The sequence below is a fragment of the Eulemur rufifrons genome, chromosome 28, assembly GCF_041146395.1.
Source record: "Eulemur rufifrons isolate Redbay chromosome 28, OSU_ERuf_1, whole genome shotgun sequence".
Taxonomy (NCBI): Eukaryota; Metazoa; Chordata; class Mammalia; order Primates; family Lemuridae; genus Eulemur; species Eulemur rufifrons.
This window is the reverse complement of record NC_091010.1, coordinates 7,375,067-7,391,317: the sequence shown is the minus strand read 5'-3', so window position 1 is coordinate 7,391,317 and position 16,251 is coordinate 7,375,067.

Here is a 16,251-nt window from a genome sequence, read left to right as displayed (position 1 = left end):
ACACCATAATAGCTGGAGACTTGAACACCCCTCTGACAGCACAGGACAGATCCTCCAAACAGAAAATTAACAAAAGATATAATAGACTTAAACAGAACTCTAGAACAAATGGGCCTAACTGACATTTACAGAACATTCTACCCCAAAACCACTGAATATACGATCTTCTCATCAGCTCATGGGACATTCTCTAAGATTGACCATATCCTACATCACAACGCATGTCTCAAAAAATTTAAAAAAATAGAAATTATACCATGCATCTTCCCAGATCACAGTGGAATGAAATTAGAAATCAACCCCCACAGAAACTCTCATCTCTACACAAAGTTGTGGAAACTGAACAACTTTCTGCTAAACAATTATTTCATAAATGAGGAAATCAAGAGGGAAATCAAAAGATTCTTTGAGCTAAATGACAAAGGAGATACAAGTTATCAAAATCTGTGGGACATAGCTAAAGCAGTCCTGAGAGGAAAATTTATTTCCAAAAATGCCTATAACCAAAAGACAGAAAGATCACAAAAAGACAACCTAATGGATCATCTCAAAGAGCTAGAAAAAGATGAACAGACCAACCCTAAACCCAGCAGAGGAAGTGAAATTAATAAGATCAAATCAGAACTTAATGAAATTGACAATAAAAACACTATATGGAAGATTAATAAAACAAAAAGTTGGTTCTTTGAAAAAATAAACAAAATTGACATGCCTTTGGATAGATTACCAAAAAGCAGAAAGGATAGAACTCTAATAAGCTCCATCAGGAACACAAAAGGAGAAATTACAACTGATGCCATGAAGATACAAGATATCATCTATGAATACTACAAAAACCTTTATGCACACAAACTGGAAAATGTGGAGGAAATGGACAAATTTTTAGAAACACACAGCCTCTCTAGGCTCAACCAGGAAGAAACAGAATTCCTGAACAGACCAATATCAAGCACTGAAATTGAAACAGCAATAAAAAACCTTCCTAAAAAGAAAAGTCCCAGACCAGATGGTTTCACACCCGATTTTTACCACACCTACAAGGAAGAACTGGTGCCTGTCCTGCAGAAATTATTCCACAACATTGAGAAGGATGGAATCCTCCCCAATACGTTTTATGAAGCCAACATAATCCTGATACCAAAACCAGGAAAGGTTGCAACAAAAAAAGAAAACTACAGACCAATACCCCTTATGAACATAGATGCAAAAATTCTCAACAAAATCCTAGCAAACCAAATGCAGGTGCTTATCAAAAAACTAATTCTTCATGACCAAATGGGTTTCATCCCAGAGATGCAGGGATGGTTCAACATATGCAAATCTATAAATGTAATTCACCACATAAATAGAAGCAAAAACAAAGACCATATGATCCTCTCAATAGACACAGAAAAAGCATTTGACAAAATTCAACTCCCTTTTATGATAATTACACTTAACAAAATAGGCATAGATGGGGCTTACCTAAAAATGATACAAGCCATTTGTGACAAACCCACAGCCAACATCATACTGAATGGGGAAAAATTGAAAGCATTCCCACTTAGAACTGGAACCAGACAAGGTTGCCCACTATCTCCACTTCTGTTCAAAATAGTGCTGGAAGTCCTTGTGAGAGCAATTAGACAAGAGAGGGGAATTAAGGGCATTCAAGTGGGGGCAGAAGAGATCAAACTCTCACTCTTCCTTGATGATATGATATTATATCTAGAAAACCCCAAGGATTCAACGAAGAGACTCCTGGAATTGATAAATGAATTCAGTAAAGTTTCAGGATACAAAATCAGTACACACAAATCAGAGGCATTCATATATGCCAATAACAGTCAAACTGAGAACCAAATCAAAGACTCAATGCCCTTCACAATAGCAATAAAGTACCTAGGAATATATTTATCTAAGGAGGTAAAAGACCTCTACAGGGAGAACTATGAAACACTGAGGAAGGAAATAGTGGAGGATGTAAACAGGTGGCAAACCATACCATGCTCGTGGGTCGGCAGAATCAACATTGTTAAAATGTCTATACTACCCAAAGTGATCTACAGAGTCAATGCAATCCCTGTTAAAATACCAACATCATTTTTCACAGATACAGAAAAAATAATTTTACACTTTGTATGGAACCAGAGAAGACCCCATATAGCAAAAGCAATCCTAGGCAAAAAGAATAAAATAGAAGGCATCAATTTACCAGACTTCAAACTATACTACAAGGCTATAGTAATTAAAACAGCATGGTACTGGCACAAGAACAGGGACATAGACTTATGGAACAGAACTGAGAACCCAGATATAAAACCAGCCTCATATAGCCATCTAATCTTTGATAAAGTAAACAAAAACATCCACTGGGGGAAAGAATCCTTATTCAATAAATGGTGCTGGGAGAACTGGATAGCCACATGTAGAAGACTGAAGCAGGATTCACACCTTTCACCTCTCAAAACAATCAATTCATGGTGGATAACAGACTTAAACCTAAGGTGTGAAACTATAAGAATTCTAGAGGAAAACGTTGAAAATATTCTTCTAGACATTGGCCTAGGAAAAGCATTTATGAAGAAGACCTCAAAGGCAATCACAGCAACAACAAAAATAAATAAATGGGACCTGATCAAATTAAAAAGCTTCTGCACAGCCAAAGAAACTATAACGAGAGCAAGCAGACAACCAACAGAATGGGAGAAAATATTTGCATGCTACACATCCAATAAAGGGCTGATAACTATAATCTATTTAGAGCTCAGGAAAATCAGCAAGAAAAAAAATCAAACAACCCTATCAAAAAGTGGGCAAAGGACATGAACAGAAACTTTTCAAAAGAAGACAGAATAATGGCCAAAAAACATATGAAAAAATGCTCAATATCTCTAATCATCAGGGAAATGCAAATCAAAACCACAATGAGATATCACTTATCCGCAGTGAGAATGGCTTTTATCAAAAAGTCCCCAAACAATAAATGTTGGCGTGGATGTGGAGAGATAGGAACACTCATACACTTCTGGTGGGACTGCAAACTAGTGCAAACTCTGTGGAAAGCAATATGGAGATGCCTTAAAGAGATACAAGTAGATCCACCATTTGATCCAGCAATCCCATTTCTGGGTATCTACCCAAAAGAACAAAAGACATTCTGTAAAAAAGACATCTGCACTCGAATGTTTATGGCAGTACAATTCACAATTACAAAGATGTGGAAACAACCCAGGTGCCCATCAATACATGAGTGGGTTAATAAAATGTGGCATATGTATACCACGGAGTACTATTCAGCTATAAGAAACAATGGTAATACAGCACCTCTTGTATTTTCCTGGATAGAGCTGGAACCCATTCTACTAAGTGAAGTATCCCAAGAATGGAAAAACAAGCGCCACATGTACTCACCATCAAATTGGTTTCACTGATCATCACCTAAGTGCACATATAGGAATAACATTTATTGGGTATAGGGCAGATGGGAGAGGGGAGGAGGGGATGGGGGGTGTGAACATACATAATGAGTGCGATGTGCACTGCCCAGGGGATGGACACACTTGAAGCTCTGACTCGGGGGGTGAGGCCAAGGGCAATATACGTAACCTAAACATTTGTACCCCCATAATAAGCTGAAATAAAAAAAAAAAGAAAACTGGTACTCAAAAAGCCACTTGTACATGAATATTCAGACCAGCAGCACTATTCGCAATAGCCTAAATGTGGGACCAAGGGAAAGGTCCATCAACAGGTGAGTGGATAAACGAAAGTGGTATATCTATACAGTGGACTAGCACTCAGCCATAAAAAAGACTAAAGTATTACAGGCTACAACATGGATGAACCTTGAAAATATGCTAATTTACAGAAGCCAGACATAAAAAATAACGTGTTGTATGATTCCATTCATATGAAATATCCAGAAAAGGGAATTCCATAGACAGAAAGCAGACTCATGGTTGCCAGGGGCTGAGGGTGGAGAGAGTGGATAGGGAGTGATTTCTTAATGGATATGGTTCTTTTTGAAGTGGTGAAAATGCTTTGGAACTAGATAGAAGTGGTGTTTGCACAACATTGTGAATGTACTAAGGGCCACTGTGTTGTACACGTTAAAAAATATTTTCAGGTGTTCAGTGTTGCGATCAATTTTATGTTACATTTTTCTAGAAAATTGTCCATTTTGTCTCAGTTTTTTTAAGTTGTTTCTTTATGGGTATCATCTCTTTGTCCTTGGTGTTCTGCATTTTCACCCTGATTTGTGTGGGTTTATTTTTATCCTGTATGGAACTTGTGCTTTTCTGAATTTAAGGATTCATGTCCTTCAACAATTCTGGGAAACTCTAGGCATATCTCTCTGAATACTGCCTCTCCCCATTTGCTGTCTCTGGTTAAGCTAATCATTGAACTTTTAATTTTATAACTGCTCCCCTCTAAGCTTCTTGATTTTGTCTCAGTGCTTTTCTCTTTTCTTGTTGAATTTTTCTTTTTATGGCTACAATAATTTTAAACATCATTGTTTTATAATCTCCATCAGATTACTGTATTGGCTGAAGTTCTTGTCATTCACCCTGTTCTCTGTTGGCTTTTCTCCATAATAAATTGTTTTTTGTGTGTTTGTGATGTTGGATGCGAGCCATTTTCAGGAGGCTTTCTCTGTGGTGTGAGCCTCGTATTTGCTTGTGTCCCATGTGTACTGTCAGCCTGGGATCAATTTTTCCATTAATTCTTGACTTGCAGCTTTTTGAATCACATGGTGATGTAAGTTTGAACTCCAAACGCATATGAACTTAAGACTTATGCATTCTCAGAGGGTGGGTGCGGGGGTGACATGGGGGTGGGGGCAAACACAAAAGCTTCCCTGAACCAGGAGGTGCATTCTATTCTAGCCCATGATTTTTCCAAGGACCATGGCTGTATGTGGCAGCCCGAGTTCTGACTCTTTTTCTGAAGCGTGACCATATTTTTGTCTCTCCATGCCTTGCTGTTAAATCCGAATTCTTAGATTTCAGGAACAGCACCTTACAGTGAGCATGTACCACTCTGCTTATAGTTTCTTTGTGGCCTCTGGCACTTGACTTTGCTCAGATCTCAGCTATGCTGTTAAAAGGATTTTTGGTCCGTTATATTTAACATGATGAACAACATTTCTTGTTATTTAGAAGGTCTTCGGGTAATCTTATCTGTTACATTGCTGAGACCACTACATTTTCTAATTGGTCATGTTGGTCTAAAGCAGCGGTCCCCAACCTTTTTGGTACCAGAGACTGGTTTCGTGGAAGACAATTTTTCCATGGATGGGGGACAAGGGAGAATGGTTTGGTGATGATTCAAGTGCATTACATTTATCGTGTCATCAAACCTCTCTGCTAATGATAATCTGTATTTGCAGCTGCTTCTCAGCATTAGCATCACTGCCTCAGCTCCACCTCACATCATCAGGCATTAGATTCTTATAAGGACGGCACAACCTAGATCCCTCCCACGTGCAGCTTACAGTAGGGTTCACGCTTCTATGAGACTCTAATGCCGCCGCTGATCTGACAGGAGGCGGAGCTCAGGCGGTGATGCCGGAGCGGCTGTGAACACAGATGAAGCTTCACTCACTCATCTGCTGCTCACCTCCTGCTGTGTGGCCCAGTTCCTACAGGCCATGGACCAGTGCTGTCCACAGTCCAGGGGTTGGGGACCGCAGGTCCAAAGGGCTTCAAATAGTGCTTGGCACAGAGCTGTGTGTTGCTGTTATCATTTTTATTGTTGTTACTATTATGGTTAGTATTACTGCTGGATTATCTTTATAGCTCTAAGACTTTGACAACTGATTATCATATTTTCTAGATACACCAAATATCATCTTCAAGTAATGGCAGGATTGTCTCTCTCTCTTCAATATTTATTTGTCTTATTCAACTTTTTTTGCTGAACTCCCACGTTCCTGAAGCCCAGTGTTAGCCAGGATGGTGTTAGAGTGGCCCCGTGTCCTGTTCCTAGCTGGAATGAGGAGTGCTTTGCACGCATCTAGCATATTTGCTCTAAGTTTCTGGCTGACACTTTTTCCTATTCCTAGTTTCCGAGTAGTTTTTCTTAGAAACCATTGTTGGCTGGGCATGGTGGCTCACGCCTTTAATTTTAGCACTCTGGGAGGCCAAGGCAGAAGGACCACTTGAGCTCAGGAATTGACCAGCCTGAGCAAGAGCGAGACTCCATCTTTACTAAAAATAGAAGAATTCCCTGGGTGTGGTTGTGTGCCTGTAGTCCCAGCTACTCTGGAGGCTGAGGCAGGAGGATTCCTTGAGCCCAGGAATTTGAGGTTGCTGTGAGCTGTAATGATGCCTCTGCACTCTAGCCAGGGCAACAGAGCAAGACTCTCTGAAGAACAAAAACAAAAGACAAACAAGAAACTAATGTTGAATTTTTCAGTTGCATTTCTGCATTTACTGACATGATAATTCTCTTTTTCTTTAATCTACTAAATGGCCAGGCGCAGTGGCTCACGCCTGTAAGCCTAGCACTCTGGGAGGCCGAGGCAGATCGGTCATTTGAGGTCAGGAGTTCGAGACCAGCTTGAGCAAGAGTGAGACCCCATCTCTACTAAAAATAGAAAGAAATTATATGTACAATTAAAAATATATACAGAAAAAAATTAGCCAGACATGGTGGTGCATGCCTATAGTCCCAGCTACTCGGGAGGCTGAGGCAGGAGGATTGCTTGAGCCCAGGAGTCTGAGGTTGCTGTGAGCTAGGCTGACACCATGGCACTCTAGACCAGGCAACAGAGTGAGAATCTGTCTCAAAAAAAAAAAAAAAAAAAAAAAAAAAAATCTGCTAAATTTCTGAATTGGGTTAGTTAGTAGATTTAGTTTTTGCTGAACCAAACTCATTTGAGCATTCCTGGGATATTACCAGTCCTGGGATAGGGGTGGGGGATCCCTGTTCTGTCATGACACATTTTACTTTCAATGTACTACTGGTTTCAGTTGTCTAATAAGTTTAATTAGATTTTTAACCTCTTGGATCATAAAGGAAATTGCTGTATAGTTATTTTTCCTCATTTTTTGATGTGCTCTGTGCAGGTGTGTGCATGTGTGGTTATTCTTGTCTTGGAAAATGAGTTTACACCTTTTTATGTTTTGAGAAGAGTGCATACAACATAGGAACCGGATGCACATTTCATAGACTAAAACCACGTGGGCTTGGTGCCTGTTGGAAGAAAGTTTCAGCTTGGTCCTTTCTGTTCATACCCTGCTGTTGTTCTTTTTAATTTCACAATTTATTGTTCTTTTCTAGGATTTGTCCTTGATTCATCTTTCACCGCATTCTGTCCTTTGTCATGGATGCGCTGGGCTCTCTTACCCCTTCATGGTATTCATTCTATTTGACATCTTTTGCTTCCTCCAGCGCTGCAGTTGGTTGAGTTTGGTACTTCCTTTTGTGTGTTGGTTTTCCTCAGACCGCGGGTGGCCTTAGCTATGTTTAATGTATTTGGGATCCCTGTTTACCTGTCCACAGATGCTCCTGTTTATCCTAACCTGCCTCCAGAGAGCTGGGCGCTGCTGCCGGGGAGGGTGTCCAGAAGGGATTCTCAGGTGCCGGTGGACTCTCACTTCTCCTGGCTGCTTCCAGCCCTGAGGGCGTGGCAGAGCCTCTTTGTGCAACTACTCACACTAGTGCTGGGACAGGAGTGGGTGAGGGGCTGTGCTTGGCAAAGTCAGGGGAGAGAGGACCCAATCCCCAGCTGATCCTCCTGCAAGGACCCGCTGTGGCCTCCAGCACTGCTGCCTGTGGGCTCAACATACCTCTCCTCCCTGGCTGCTGTCCACCCCAGCAGCCGCCACCTGCTCCATCTGGGTGTGCCTTCCTTCTTATCCCATCGTATCATAATTTCCCATTCACAGTGGCCCTCCTTTTCTTGTCTTTCAACACTTATGAGCTGTGCATCAACAACAAGGATATATTCTGAGCAATGTGTCATTAGACGATTGCATCTATGTGTGAACATCGTGGCATGAACTTACGCAAGCCTAGATGTGTACAGCCTACTACACACCTAGGCTATGTGGTGTAGCCTGTTGCTCCCAGGCTGCAAACCTATACAGCGTGATACTGTACTGAATACTGTATGCAGTTGTAAAACAATGGTAAGTATTTTTGTATCTAAACATAACACAGAAAAGGTACTATGAAAATATGGTATAAAAAGATAAGAAATGGTACAACTGTATAAGGCACTTACCATGAATGGAGCTTGCAGGACTGGAAGTTACTCTGGGTGAATCAGTGAATGTTAAGGCCTAGGATGTTATTGTACACTTTTATATGACTGGCAGCACCGCAGGTTTGTTCACACCAGCATCACCATGAACGCTTGAGTGATACATTGTGCTACGAGGGCGTACATTGTTCGTACATTGTATTACGAGGGCTATGACATCCTTAGGTGATAGGCATTTTTCAGCTCCGTTATAATCCTCTGGGAACATCGTCCTGTATCCGGTCCATAGTGCAATGCATGATTGTGTGATATACCTACATATATATATTGTATATGTACTTATGAATGTTTTTTGTCTCTATGTATTTTATTTTATTTTTCTGTTGCCTGGAATTTTGTCTGGAACGGGGCATCAAACATTTATGCTCAGTCTTCACCTAGTGATGCTGATTTAACTTCCTTTAACCTCAATTTATTAACATTTAATTTATACAAGTAATTTTAGAACCTATTTTTTTTATCTGAATCTTTACTGCCCAAATGGCAAAAGGTTCTTTCAGAAGTTAAATTTCACTTTCCCATTCAGTGTCTTCTGCTGTTAAGTCACTGGGAACATCACTTATGCAAGGCGGAAGGAGAGGTAACTTCCTGCAGGCGAAATCACACTAAAGATACATCTTATTCCCCCCTTGGCACAAGCGTCAGAAGTGAATGGAAACAAACCCCCTCCACCTGCAGATGAAGGATGATACTCTAACGTTTTTAGTCTACTGGATTTGCTCTGATCCTCAATTTAGTGATTGGAGTAGAATTTTGAAATTGTTTTATCTGGAGACTAAAAATTACATTTTGCTGAGCAAGTAACCTGAAATTAAAATGGAAAATATTTTTCACTAAAAATAGGAGTGAAATTATAGAGGTGAAGAATCTAAAGGATTGTGCGTTGAAGGGGATGGGAAAGTAATCATTTTCGAAGAGATTCTTGGCAGTCCATGCCCTTTCTAGTGCCTCACCGCCGGCCCTCTGGCATGTTCCAACAAGCACCTGTACTGTGGATTTTAGGTTTGAAAGGAGACCAGAACCCAGCTTCAGTTGAGATCATTGTTTTGAACAGCTTCTGTCTTTAAGACAGACAGATCTGCCTAATGCATATCACTAGCCTTGTCACTGTCAAGAATTTCTAAGTTGCTCGTTATTACTTTCTGTTGCTTTGGGTGGGAAAAGGGGCAGCACCTCAGCTTCGCACCTTGGTTAGAGAAGCTATTGAAATATTGGCCCCCACCGTTGATGTCTTTCTTCACAATGAACTCAGTGCCCCTTTCTTTGAAAGTATTGCAAAAGTAATGAAAACTTACAAAGTCTACTTTTCCCTTTTAAGACAATCAAGGTAGACCAGGGACACAAGTCCTTCTCAGTGTTAAAAAAAAAAAAAAAAAGGGAGAGCCTGCGTGGTGGCTCAGGCCTGTAAACCAGCAGGGCGGGGGCCGAGGCGGGAGGGGAGGATCGCTTGAGGTCAGAAGACGGAGACCAGCCTGAGCAAGAGAGACCCGTCTCTTCCAAAAATAGAAAAAAGGAGTCCGGTGTGTGGTGCGTGCCTGTGGTCCGAGCTACTGGGGAGGCTGAGGCAGAAGGATCGCTGGAGCCCAGGAGTTGGAGGTTGCTGGGAGCCAGGCTGACGCCACGGCACTCTAGCCGGGGCAACAGAGCGAGACCCCGTCTCTGAATGAATGAACGAATGAATGACGGAGGGGAGAGGGGCAAGGTCCACATCTTTAGTAACGGTGACCGCTGGAGGACGGTGTTCAAAGTGGGAGAACGAGGCATTTACTTTTTAACTCTTCTGCGGGGGGGCGGGGGGGGGTGGCTAGTTGCACATTTGCGTCTAGGCCTGTTTAGGCTGGTTTTGGAGAGGTGGAGTCTCTGGGGGGGAGTCTGGTCTGGCACCAGCACCCTGGGGTGGGAGTGGCTGACGCCGGAAAGAAGGTGGGTGGAAAGGAAAAGAGGCACTCCAGGTGTCAGGATCGCGGGAGTTTTACTTTCAGCCGTGAGCGCCTTTGCTCTCACCTTCCTTTGTCCCCCCACCCCCACCCCCACCCCCAACCCCGGTTCTTTCGTATTCCTGCCTTTTCTCCTTTTGGCTCTCAGTGGCTCATAACCAGTCATCAGAGACAACCGCGCCGTGGTTAGCCCGCGTCCCACTGCGGAGGCGCCGGCAACTGCGGGACGCGCCGCGCGTCTTACTGAGAAAGCAGAAGGCAGAATTGCACGCCCTGCAGAATGGGTCCCCATCAGGATCGTGGGCCCAGGAAGCGGGGGAATGTCAATAGCTGTTCTGAATTGACTAAGAGGGCGAAGTGGGTCAACATTTTTTTCATCAGTCTTGCTTTTATAATAATCGCATTATAGAATAATTGTAATTTGCATTAAGAGGGAGGCTCCCACCACCTTTTGGCACCCACAGCTGAAACCCGGAGCTGCGAGCCGCGGAGGCCAAGGCTTTGCTAGGCGCCCTAAGGGCGCAGCCCTGGGACCCCCACCCCCTCCCCTTCCCCCCCTCTCCCCCCTCCCCTTCCCCCCCTCTCCCCCCTCCCCTTCCCCCCCTCTCCCCCCTCCCGCTTCACCCCCACTCCTGCTCACCGGGTCCTCGCTGAGATTTCTGCGCCTGCCGCGCTTCTGAGTTAATTAGTAGCTTCCTTTCGAAACCTGTCTTTTAGTTTTATACACTTTCATGAAGGCATAATTAAATAAGGACATTTCATCCGTGTATCTTGTGCCCAGGTTTAGCAAATATCAAGATATCAAGCAAGGTTTGCTTCGGATGGTTTTCTTTTTCCTTAAAGAAATAAATGTAATGAAAAGAATTAACCACCCCAATTCCTTTTCACTTCCTCTCTCCCTAGAGGTAACTGGTCTTCTAACGTTGACGTGTATTAATCTCCAGGTATATTTTCATTCATTGACTATACAGTCGGCCTTCTGTATCCACCAGGTCCACATCCACGGATTCAACCAACCACGGGTCAAAAATATTTAAAAAATACAAATTAAAAAATACAGCATAACAACTATTTACATAATAGGTACATTATATTAGGTATGATAAGTAATCTGGAAATGATGTAAATAAAGTACACAAGAGGACATGCATTGCATAGGTTATATGCAAGCATATTCTATTCTTAAATGATTATTTCAATTTTGGCTGTATCTGTAATTATGTTCCTTTATAGTTCTAAGACTGTTTCCGTGGTTTTCCTCCCTCCATTCTGAAGGGACTGAAGATTTTTCAGTCTTCATTGGTTTTGTTTGTTTGTTTGTTTTGTTGTTGTTGTTTGTTTTTGGGACAGAGTCTCAGTCTGTGGCCTGGGCTAGAGTGCAGTGGCATCATCATAGCTCACTGCAACCTGCCTCAACCTCCACCTGCCAGCTAACTTTTTTCTATTTTTTTTTTTATTTCATCTTATTGTTATGGGGGATACAGAATTGCAGGTTACATACGTTGCCCAGGTACCGCCTTTCCCCCCAAGTCAGAGCTCCAGGCGTGTCTGTTCCCTAGGTAGTGCGCGTTGCACCCATCATGTAGGTATATATCCCTCCCTTCCCCACACCCCCTTCCCAACTTTCTTTTATTTTTTGTAGAGATGGGGGTCTCCCTCTTGCTCAGGCTGGTCTTGAACTCCTGGCCTCAAGTGATCCTTGCACCTGGCCTCCCAGAGTGCTGGGATTACAGGCATGAGCCACTGCACTTGGCCTCTTGTTTCTTAATGCATGCATTTAAAGCTATAAATTTCCCCTCTAAGTACCACTTTAGGTACATCCTATAGTTTTTATATGCTATAAATCCATCATTATTGGTTCTAATTTCTAATTTCCAGTATGACTTTTTCTCTAATTCATAAACTGCTTACAGTTTTGAATTGTCAAAGACACTTGCAGGGTTGACTGTCTTTGTGTTATTAGTTTCTAGTCCTGTTTGTTTCACTGTGGTCAGAGAACACAATCTGTGTGTTATTGGTCTCTTGGTATTTGTTGAGGACAGCTTTGTTGGCCAGAAACTGGTCAGCGTGTGCTGATTGTTGGGTATACTATAAAGGTTTACTAGGTCAAACCTGTACACCAGCTGTTTAAATTTTCTGTGTCCTTAGTAATCTTTTTTTCTCTGTTTAATCTGTCAATTATGCATAGGAGTGTATGAAGTTTTCCATTATTATATGGGTTTTTAAAATTTCTCTTTATAAATCTATTTTTGCGGCGATATTATTAGAAACATACAGATTCTGGATTTTTTATATCTTCATGATCAATTGTTTCCATTGTCATATGTGATATGAATTGTTCCATCATATGATGACCTTTTTGACTCTAGTAATGCTTTTTTTTTTTTTTTTTTTTTTGAGACAGAGTCTCACTTTGTTGCCCGGGCTAGAGTGAGTGCCGTGGCATCAGCCTAGCTCACAGCAACCTCAAACTCCTGGGCTTAAGCGATCCTACTGCCTCAGCCTCCCGAGTAGCTGGGACTACAGGCATGCGCCACCATGCCCGGCTAATTTTTTGTATATATATATTTTAGTTGTCCATATAATTTCTTTCTATTTTTAGTAGAGACGGGGTCTCACTCTTGCTCAGGCTGGTCTCGAACTCCTGACCTCGAGAGATCCACCCGCCTCGGCCTCCCAGAGTGTTAGGATTACAGGCGTGAGCCACCTCGCCCAGCCTTAGTAATGCTTTTTGTCTTGTCTGTTTTGTCTCAGTACAGCTACCGCTGCTCTCTTTGGATTAATATTTGCCTAGTATATTTTTCCATTTATCTTTTTTTGTGTGCCATAGTGTTTAGCTGTATCTGTTGAAAAATAGCATATAGCTGGATTTTTACAAATCCCATCTGCGATGGTTGTATTATAATATGCAAATATAGTCAGCTTATATTTGAGATTACTAATAAATTTGGGTTTATTTCTATCATTTTGTGTGTGTATATCTATTGTTATGCTTTGTTTTAATCTTTAACTTTATTTTCCTCTCCTGTCTTCTATAAATTGATTAGATTATTATTATTCCCTTTCCATTTTATTTACTTGGAAGTTATACAGTTTATTCCTATTCTTTATAAGTTTAATATGCATTTTAAAAATCAGTAATTTCATCCTCTTCCTCAAAAGAACCCCATATTGTTTCTTTCCCCCAACTCGCTGCCACGTTGTATTAATTTTAGGTCCACCTTGTTTCTCATGATCCCCATTAGGCATAGTTATTGTTTCACACAGTTTATGGTCACTCAGATTTAGGTTTCCCATTTCTGTGTTCACCATTGCTTGGTGCATCTCACGCCTCACTTCTGGGTCCAGTTTCTGTATTTCTGAAGTACATTCTTCACCAGTTCTCGAGCACGCGGGTGTGTGAGTGTGTGCTCTACTTGAAAGAACATCACTTCATTTCAGTCTCGCTCTGGAATGCTTGTGTGGCAGGGTATGGAACGCTTGGCTAACAGTTATGTGTTTCCAGCGTATTGACGGTGTCCTTCTCCTGTCTTCTGGCCTCTCTGTTGTCCTTAGACACCTACTGTCAGTCTAGTGGATACTGCTTGCTAGGTTCTTGGCCTTTTCTCTCTGGTTGCTTTCTATATTTTCTTTTTGTCTTTGTTATTTTATAATTCTTATTGAGGTAGATCCATGTGTTCATTTTTATTTTTCTTGCTCAGGACGATTTGTGCTTCCTCAACCCAAAGATTCGTACTTTTAATAATGTTTCAAAAATAACTAGCCTCTCAAATCTTGCCTCTCCTCCCTCTTCTGTGTGCTTTCCTTCCTGAATGCCCACCAGATGTGAGTCGGTTCTTCTCATTCTGTTCTCCAGTTTTTGAGCCCCTCAAAGGTTTTGATCTATTTATCTCTCTCTAATGCATTCTAGGTAATTTCCTCAGAACTATCTTCCATTTCACTAATTCTCTCCTTACAAGTATTTATTTAACTTGCTCTTTAACCTGTCCATTGAGTTTTGAATTTCAGTAACTTTTTATTTATGTTATTTTACAGATTTATTAAGGTATAATTGACAAATGAAAATTGTATATATTTATGGTGTGCAATATGATGTTTTGACATATGTACACATTATGAAATGATCACCACGATCAGGCTAATTAACATGTCCCATCATCTAATATAGTTACCACTTTTTTATAGTGAGAACATTTAAAATATACTTTCTTAGTGAATTTTTATATTTTTAAATGTTTTATTTTTCCCCTCCCTAATTTTTTCAAAGTACTGTTTTCTCATTTAGTTTCTAGTCTTTTTAATCTTCTTAAATATTCTTACTTTAAAAACTCTTTTATAATATTTTACCGACTCAAGTTTGGTAGGAGTGTGGGGAGACTAATCTGGTTTGATGTTCCTGCTATTTCTTTTTAAATAGCCTTTATTTTCAGAGCAGTTTTAAGGTCACAGCAAAATATGTTTCTGCTGATTTTTTTCTCACCGTGTCTTATTTCCTTGTGTGTTTTGGAATTTTAAAATTGGGAGCCCATATATTGCAGGGTTTTTGTTTGTTTTTAATGTAGGAATCTCTGGGCTGGGAAATCAGTCTTAAAGATTGGATTTGCGTTTGCTTTATATGAGATGGCTGAGGTCTCACCCAATGACCAAGTCTAATGTTAGTTTCTCAGTTTAGAGATTTCAATGCCTTGCTGATTGTGTATACATGGACTTCAAACCTGTGCATGATGTAAGCTTAGGGTTTCAATTTCGCTTGGGAGAGTCCTCCTTCTCCTCTCCTCCCCATCAGTGCCCTGGGCAGGGCTTTCTTGACCTTTGTTATGCTGGTGGGCAAAATTTTTCTTATTCCCCTTTCACTGCAGCTCCCCACTGCAGGGATCTCCGCTTAATGCAGTTCCAGTTCTCTGGCTTGAAAGGGCATGGTGATTCTTCTCCTCTCTCTGTGGGGTGGTAAAGCGGTTTTGGATCATAATCCTGAAAGCCACATCTTCGGTGCCATAATCTGGAATGTTCTAATCCCCAAAAGTAAAAATCCCTAAAGTATAAAATCCCAAAAATCATGATCTTCAAAGACTAAACTCCTGAATGTTGAAATCCTGAAAGCCAAATTCTGGGGAAGCAATTAGTGCATTTTCAGTTGTACATAGGATAGTTGCATCATGTTAGGCAGAACTGTTAGCTTGCTATCATCTTTATTAGAAAATTAAATATGGTTTAGGGAGATGTGTATGGCTATGTATGTCATCTTTGCATCATTTCCAATACAGGAGGTATAAATTGTATAGAGACTTCGAGAGAGTTCTGATTTGTTTTATGCATTTTTTTGCAAATTTGATTCCACTAAAGTACATTATCACAACATTGAGTTTGTATGTAATCATTGTGTATATACATAAAGACGTTGAAACTTCCTCAGTAAATGAGGAGATGTCTTTTTTGTACATCTGCATTTGTGAAAGATAAAATTTCTCAAGGTCTTGGCTGTTTGGGCGAAGCATATGTGGTGGTGAGTCATCGTGGTTTTATACCGATCTCATCAAAAGACTGAGGTTGTCTGTCATGGTATTATTTATTTATTTTTTGAGACAGAGTCTCACTCTGTTGCCCGAGCTAGAGTGCCGTGGCGTCAGCCTAGCTCACAGCAACCTTAAACTCCTGGGCGTAAGTGATCCTTCTGCCTTAGCTTCCTGAATAACTGGGACTACAGGCACGTGCCACCAGGCCCGGCTAATTTTTTTCTATATATATTTTTAGCTGTCCAGATAATTTCTTTCTATTTTTTTTTTTTTAGCAGAGACGGGGTCTCACTCTTGCTCAGGCTGGTCTTGAACTCCTGACCTTGAGCGATCCTCCTACCTCGGCTTCTCAGAGTGCTAGGATTACAGGCATGAGCCACCCGCCCCCACTCCCCAGCCTGTCATGGTATTTTCAGATGACCATGCAATCACCAACCATAGTGATTTGAGTTTATACATTTCCCTTTTTGGCTTATTTTTTTATGAATATAGTTCTTCTCATAATTGTTCTTCTCATACTTGTATGACTGTCATTAGTATACCTGAGTGT